Consider the following 7233-nt stretch of genomic DNA (forward strand, 5'->3'; position numbering starts at 1 on the left):
CTCACCCAGAGACAGCGAAACTCACCCAGGGACAGTGAAACTCACCCAGAGACAGCGAAACTCACCCAGGGACAGTGAAACTCACCCAGAGACAGTGAAACTCACCCAGGGACAGTGAAACTCACGCAGAGACAGTGAAACTCACCCAGAGACAGTGAAACTCACCCAGAGACAGTGAAACTCACCCAGGGACAGTGAAACTCACCCAGAGATAGTGAAACTCACCCAGAGACAGTGAAACTCACCCAGAGACAGTGAAACTCACCCAGGGACAGTGAAACACACCCAGAGACAGTGAAACTCACCCAGAGATAGTGAAACTCACCCAGGGACAGTGAAACTCACCCAGGGACAGTGAAACCCACCCAGGGACAGTGAAACACACCCAGAGATAGTGAAACTCACCCAGAGACAGTGAAACTCACCCAGAGATAGTGAAACTCACCCAGGGACAGTGAAACTCACCCAGAGACAGTGAAACCCACCCAGGGACAGTGAAACTCACCCAGAGACAGTGAAACCCACCCAGAGACAGTGAAACCCACCCAGGGACAGCGAAACTCACCCAGGGACAGTGAAACTCACCCAGAGACAGTGAAACTCACCCAGGGACAGTGAAACCCACCCAGGGACAGTGAAACTCACCCAGAGACAGTGAAACTCACCCAGGGACAGTGAAACCCACCCAGGGACAGTGAAACTCACCCAGAGACAGTGAAACTCACCCAGAGACAGTGAAACCCACCCAGGGACAGTGAAACTCACCCAGAGACAGTGAAACTCACCCAGAGACAGTGAAACTCACCCAGAGACAGTGAAACCCACCCAGGGACAGTGAAACTCACCCAGAGACAGTGAAACCCACCCAGAGACAGTGAAACCCACCCAGGGACAGCGAAACTCACCCAGGGACAGTGAAACTCACCCAGAGACAGTGAAACTCACCCAGAGACAGTGAAACCCACCCAGAGACAGTGAAACTCACCCAGGGACAGTGAAACCCACCCAGAGACAGTGAAACCCACCCAGAGACAGTGAAACTCACCCAGGGACAGTGAAACCCACCCAGAGACAGCGAAACTCACCCAGAGAGAGTGAAACTCACCCAGGGACAGTGAAACCCACCCAGAGACAGTGAAACTCACCCAGAGAGAGTGAAACTCACCCAGAGACAGTGAAACTCAGCCAGAGAGAGTGAAGCTCACCCAGGGACAGTGAAACACACCCAGAGACAGTGAAACTCACCCAGAGACAGTGAAACTCACCCAGGGACAGTGAAACTCACCCAGAGACAGTGAAACCCACCCAGAGAGAGTGAAACTCACCCAGAGACAGTGAAACTCAGCCAGAGAGAGTGAAGCTCACCCAGGGACAGTGAAACTCAGCCAGAGAGAGTGAAGCTCACCCAGGGACAGTGAAACCCACCCAGGGACAGTGAAACACACCCAGAGAGAGTGAAACTCACCCAGAGACAGTGAAACTCAGCCAGAGAGAGTGAAACCCACCCAGGGACAGTGAAACACACCCAGAGAGAGTGAAACTCACCCAGGGACAGTGAAACTCACCCAGAGACAGTGAAACCCACCCAGGGACAGTGAAACACACCCAGAGAGAGTGAAACTCACCCAGGGACAGTGAAACACACCCAGAGACAGTGAAACTCACCCAGAGACAGTGAAACTCACCCAGGGACAGCGAAACTCGCCCAGAGACAGCGAAACTCACCCAGGGACAGTGAAACTCACCCAGAGATAGTGAAGCTCACCCAGAGACAGCGAAACTCACCCAGGGACAGTGAAACTCACCCAGAGACAGTGAAACTCACCCAGAGATAGTGAAGCTCACCCAGAGACAGTGAAACTCACCCAGAGAGAGTGAAACTCACCCAGAGACAGTGAAACTCACCCAGAGAGAGTGAAACTCACCCAGAGACAGTGAAACTCACCCAGAGACAGCGAAACTCACCCAGAGAGAGTGAAACTCACCCAGAGACAGTGAAACTCACCCAGAGACAGTGAAACTCACCCAGAGACAGTGAAACTCAGCCAGAGACAGTGAAACTCACCCAGAGACAGTGAAACTCAGCCAGAGACAGTGAAACTCACCCAGAGAGAGTGAAACTCACCCAGAGACAGCGAAACTCACCCAGAGACAGTGAAACTCACCCAGAGACAGTGAAACCCACCCAGAGAGAGTGAAACTCACCCAGAGACAGTGAAACTCGCCCAGAGACAGTGAAACACACCCAATGACAGTGAAACTCACCCAGAGACAGTGAAAGTCACCCAGAGACAGTGAAAGTCACCCAGAGACAGTGAAATGCCCCTGGATGAGTTTCTCTGCCCCTGGGTGAGAGAAACTCACCCTGACAGTGAAACTCACCCAGGGACAGAGAAACTCACCCAGAGACGGTGAAACCCACCCAGAGACAGAGAAACTCACCCAGGGACAGAGAAACTCACCCAGGGACAGAGAAACTCACCCAGAGACAGTGAAACCCACCCAGAGACAGAGAAACTCACCCAGAGACAGTGAAACCCACCCAGAGACAGTGAAACCCACCCAGGGACAGAGAAACTCACCCAGAGACAGTGAAACCCACCCAGAGACAGAGAAACCCACCCAGAGACAGTGAAACCCACCCAGAGACAGTGAAACCCACCCAGAGACAGTGAAACTCACCCAGAGACAGTGAAACTCACCCAGGGACAGTGAAGAGGGACCTCGGGGTCCTTGTGCATGAGTCGCAAAAACCCAGCTTGCAGGTGCAGCAGGTGGTCAGGAAGGCGAATGGGATGCTGGCCTTCATCGCAAGGGGGATTGAATATAAAAGTAGGGAGGTCTTGCTGCAGCTGTATAGGGCATTGGTGAGACCGCAGCTGGAGTAGTGTGTGCAGTTTTGGGCGCCGCACTTACACAAGGATATTTTAGCCTTGGAGGGAGTGCAGAGGAGGTTTACTAGACTGATGCCGGAGTTGAGGGGGTTGAGCTATGAGGAGAGGCTGAATAAACTAGGCTTGTACTCGTTAGAGTTTAGAAGAATGAGGGGAGATCTCATTGAGACGTATAAGATGATGAATGGGTTGGATAGGATAGAGGTGGAGAGACTCTTCCCGCTCAGAAAGGATAGTAGGACTAGGGGGCACAGCCTCAAGATAAAGGGGGGGGCGGTTTAGAACGGAGTTGAGGAGGAACTTCTTCACTCAAAGGGTGGTGAATCTCTGGAATTCTCTGCCCGTTGAAGTGGTGGAGGCTGCCTCGCTAAATATTTTTAAGACGTGGGTTGGTGGGTTTTTGATAAGAGAGGGGATTAAGGGTTGTGGGGAGAGGGCAGGAATGTGGAACTGAGCCACGACAGATCAGCCATGATCTTATTGAATGGTGGGGCAGGCTCAAGGGGCTAGATGGCCTACTCCTGCACCTATTTCTTATGTTCTTATGAAACTCACCCAGGGACAGTGAAACTCAGCCAGAGACAGAGAAACTCAGCCAGGGACAGTGAAACTCACCCAGGGACAGTGAAACCCACCCAGGGACAGAGAAACTCAGCCAGAGACAGTGAAACTCAGCCAGAGACAGTGAAACCCACCCAGAGACAGTGAAACTCACCCAGGGACAGTGAAACCCACCCAGGGACAGAGAAACTCAGCCAGAGACAGTGAAACTCACCCAGGGACAGTGAAACCCACCCAGGGACAGAGAAACTCAGCCAGAGACAGTGAAACCCACCCAGAGACAGTGAAACTCACCCAGGGACAGTGAAACCCACCCAGAGACAGTGAAACTCACCCAGGGACAGAGAAACCCACCCAGAGACAGTGAAACTCACCCAGGGACAGTGAAACCCACCCAGAGACAGTGAAACTCACCCAGAGACAGTGAAACTCACCCAGGGACAGAGAAACTCACCCAGAGACAGTGAAACTCACCCAGGGACAGAGAAACTCACCCAGAGACAGTGAAACCCACCCAGAGACATTGAAACCCACCCAGAGACAGTGAAACCCACCCAGAGACAGTGAAACTCACCCAGAGACAGTGAAGAGGGACCTCGGGGTCCTTGTGCATGAGTCGCAAAAACCCAGCTTGCAGGTGCAGCAGGTGGTCAGGAAGGCGAATGGGATGCTGGCCTTCATCGCAAGGGGGATTGAATATAAAAGTAGGGAGGTCTTGCTGCAGCTGTATAGGGCATTGGTGAGACCACAGCTGGAGTAGTGTGTGCAGTTTTGGGCGCCGCACTTACGCAAGGATATTTTAGGCTTGGAGGGAGTGCAGAGGAGGTTTACTAGGCTGATGCCGGAGTTGAGGGGGTTGAGCTATGAGGAGAGGCTGAATAAATTAGGCTTGTACTCGTTAGAGTTTAGAAGAATGAGGGGAGATCTCATTGAGACGTATAAGATGATGAATGGGATGGATAGGATAGAGGTGGAGAGACTCTTCCCGCTCAGAAAGGATAGTAGGACTAGGGGGCACAGCCTCAAGATAAAGGGGGGGCGGTTTAGAACGGAGTTGAGGAGGAACTTCTTCGCTCAAAGGGTGGTGTATCTCTGGAATTCTCTGCCGGTTGAAGTGGTGGAGGCTGCCTCGCTAAATATTTTTAAGACGCAGGTTGGTGGGTTTTTGATAAGAGAGGGGATTAAGGGTTATGGGGAGAGGGCGGGAATGTGGAACTGAGCCACGACAGATCAGCCATGATCTTATTGAATGGCGGGGCAGGCTCGAAGGGCTGGATGGCCTACTCCTGCTCCTATTTCTTATGTTCTTATGAAACTCACCCAGGGACAGTGAAACCCACCCAGGGACAGTGAAACCCACCCAGAGACAGTGAAACCCACCCAGGGACAGTGAAAGTCACCCAGGGACAGTGAAAGTCACCCAGGGACAGTGAAACCCACCCAGAGACAGAGAAACTCACCCAGAGACAGAGAAACTCACCCAGAGAGAGTGAAACTCACCCAGAGACAGTGAAACCCACCCAGAGACAGAGAAACTCACCCAGAGAGAGTGAAACCCACCCAGAGACAGAGAAACTCACCCAGAGACAGTGAAACTCACCCAGAGACAGAGAAACTCACCCAGAGACAGTGAAACTCACCCAGAGACAGAGAAACTCACCCAGAGACAGAGAAACCCGCCCAGAGACAGAGAAACTCACCCAGAGAGAGTGAAACTCACCCAATGTCAGTGAAACTCACCCAGAGAGAGTGAAACTGAGTAAGGTGGCAGTAAGATGTGATAATTTACACAATTGTTCTATCTAACAGAACTGCCTTCATCTGTGTCAGTTTTCATTCCACCTGACACAACCAACTCCGAACATAGACCCCGGTCCAAATTCTCTGCACCATCAGAGAATGGGCGCAGTCCCCAAAACACTCTTGGGGGCCCCTCAGAATTTCTGATGCAGGGAATCCAAGTGAATTACCGAGAACATATGGAACTTCATCAGGGAAATTCCCCAGGAAACACTGGAAAAATCTCCAACTTGGAGTTAGAATCAGCCATGTACTCAGCTGGAGATGACACTCTGAGTCCTGTTTTACCTATTTTTTGATTCAAAGTGCTGGGTGCACTGGAAACTGGGAGTGTTTCAGATCCGACTTTTACACCCGTTCTGAGGCCCCCCCCTTCACCCATACACACTCAGCTGAATAAATATCAGTGATTCTGAATCGCGCTGCACAAGCCTGTGGGCAGGGTTTAACACACCCAAAATCCTGCAGCTCCAATCGGAGGCTCCAACTGCACATGCGCAGAAAAATATGATGGAATGCTCCACCCTGCTACATCCCCCCCGGGCTGGATAACACCTCCCCCTGGCCTCCCACAGACATTCCCCACCTCCACAACATTACTGACCCCCTTAGCCCCCCCATCCACCTGCCACCCAGACCGATCGTGGGCCTCTCCCTCACTCCCCCCACCCATCTCAAGCAGAGTGGCCGCGATTGACAAGATCAGAGAGTCATTGAGGTTCACAGCATGGAAACAGGCTCTTCAGTCCAACTTGTTCATCCCAATTGCCCGCATTTGGCCGATATCTCTCTATACCCATTTTGTCTATGTAACTATCTAAATGCTTTTTAAAAGATAAAATTCTACCCACCTCTACTACTACCTCTGGCAGCTTGTTCCAGACACTCACCACCCTCTGTGTGAAAAAATTGCCCCTCTGGACACTTTTGTATCTCTCCCCTCTCACCTTAAACCTATGTCCTCTAGTTTCAGATTCCCCTACCTTTGGGGAAAAGATATTGACTATCTCGCTGATCTGTGCCTCTCATTATTTTATAAACCTCTATAAGATCACCCCTCAGCCTCCTACACTCCAGGGAAAACAGTCCCAGTCTATCCAGCCTCTCCTTATAACTCAATCCATCAAAAGTCCTGGTAGCATCCTAGTAAATTTTTTCTGCACTCTTTCTAGTTTAATAATATCCTTTTTATAACTGTCTCTGGATAGTCTGGAAGGATGTCAGAAATTGCAGCGAGACATAGACAGGATGCAAGACTGGGTGGAGAAGTGGCAGATGGACTTCAACACGGATAAATGTGTAGTGGTCCATTTTGGCAGGACCAATAGGATGAAGGAGTACAATATCAATGGTAGGAGTCTTAGCTGTGTTGAAGATCAGAAGGATCTTGGGGTCCGGGTCCACAGGACTCTTAAATCGGCCTCGCAGGTGGAGGATGTGGTCAAGAAGGCGTATGGTGTACTGGCCTTCATTAATCGAGGGATTGAGTTTAGGAGTCGGGAGGTAATGCTGCAACTTTATAAGACCCTTGTCAGACCCCACTTGGAGTACTGTGCGCAGTTCTAGTCGCCTCACTACAGGAAGGATGTGGAAGCTATTGAGAGGGTGCAGAGGAGATTTACAAGGATGTTGCCTGGATTGGGAGGCATGCCTTATGAGGATAGGTTGACAGAGCTGGGACTCTTCTCCCTGGAGAGACGAAGGTTGAGAGGTGACCTCATAGAGGTTTATAAGATGTTGAGACGTATAGATAGGGTGGATTCTCGGAGGCTATTTCCCAGGGCTGAAATGGTCGCTACGAGAGGACACAGGTTTAAGGTGTTGGGGAGCAGGTACAGAGGAGATGTCAGGGGTAAGTTTTTCACTGAAGGTGGTGAGTGAGTGGAATCGGCTGCCGTCGGTGGTGGTGGAGGCAAATTCGATAGGGTCTTTTAAGAGATTTCCGGATGAGTATATGGGATTTAATGGGATTGAGGGT

The sequence above is a fragment of the Carcharhinus amblyrhynchos genome, chromosome 20, assembly GCF_965287045.1.
Source record: "Carcharhinus amblyrhynchos chromosome 20, sCarAmb.v2.hapA, whole genome shotgun sequence".
Lineage (NCBI taxonomy): Eukaryota > Metazoa > Chordata > Chondrichthyes > Carcharhiniformes > Carcharhinidae > Carcharhinus > Carcharhinus amblyrhynchos.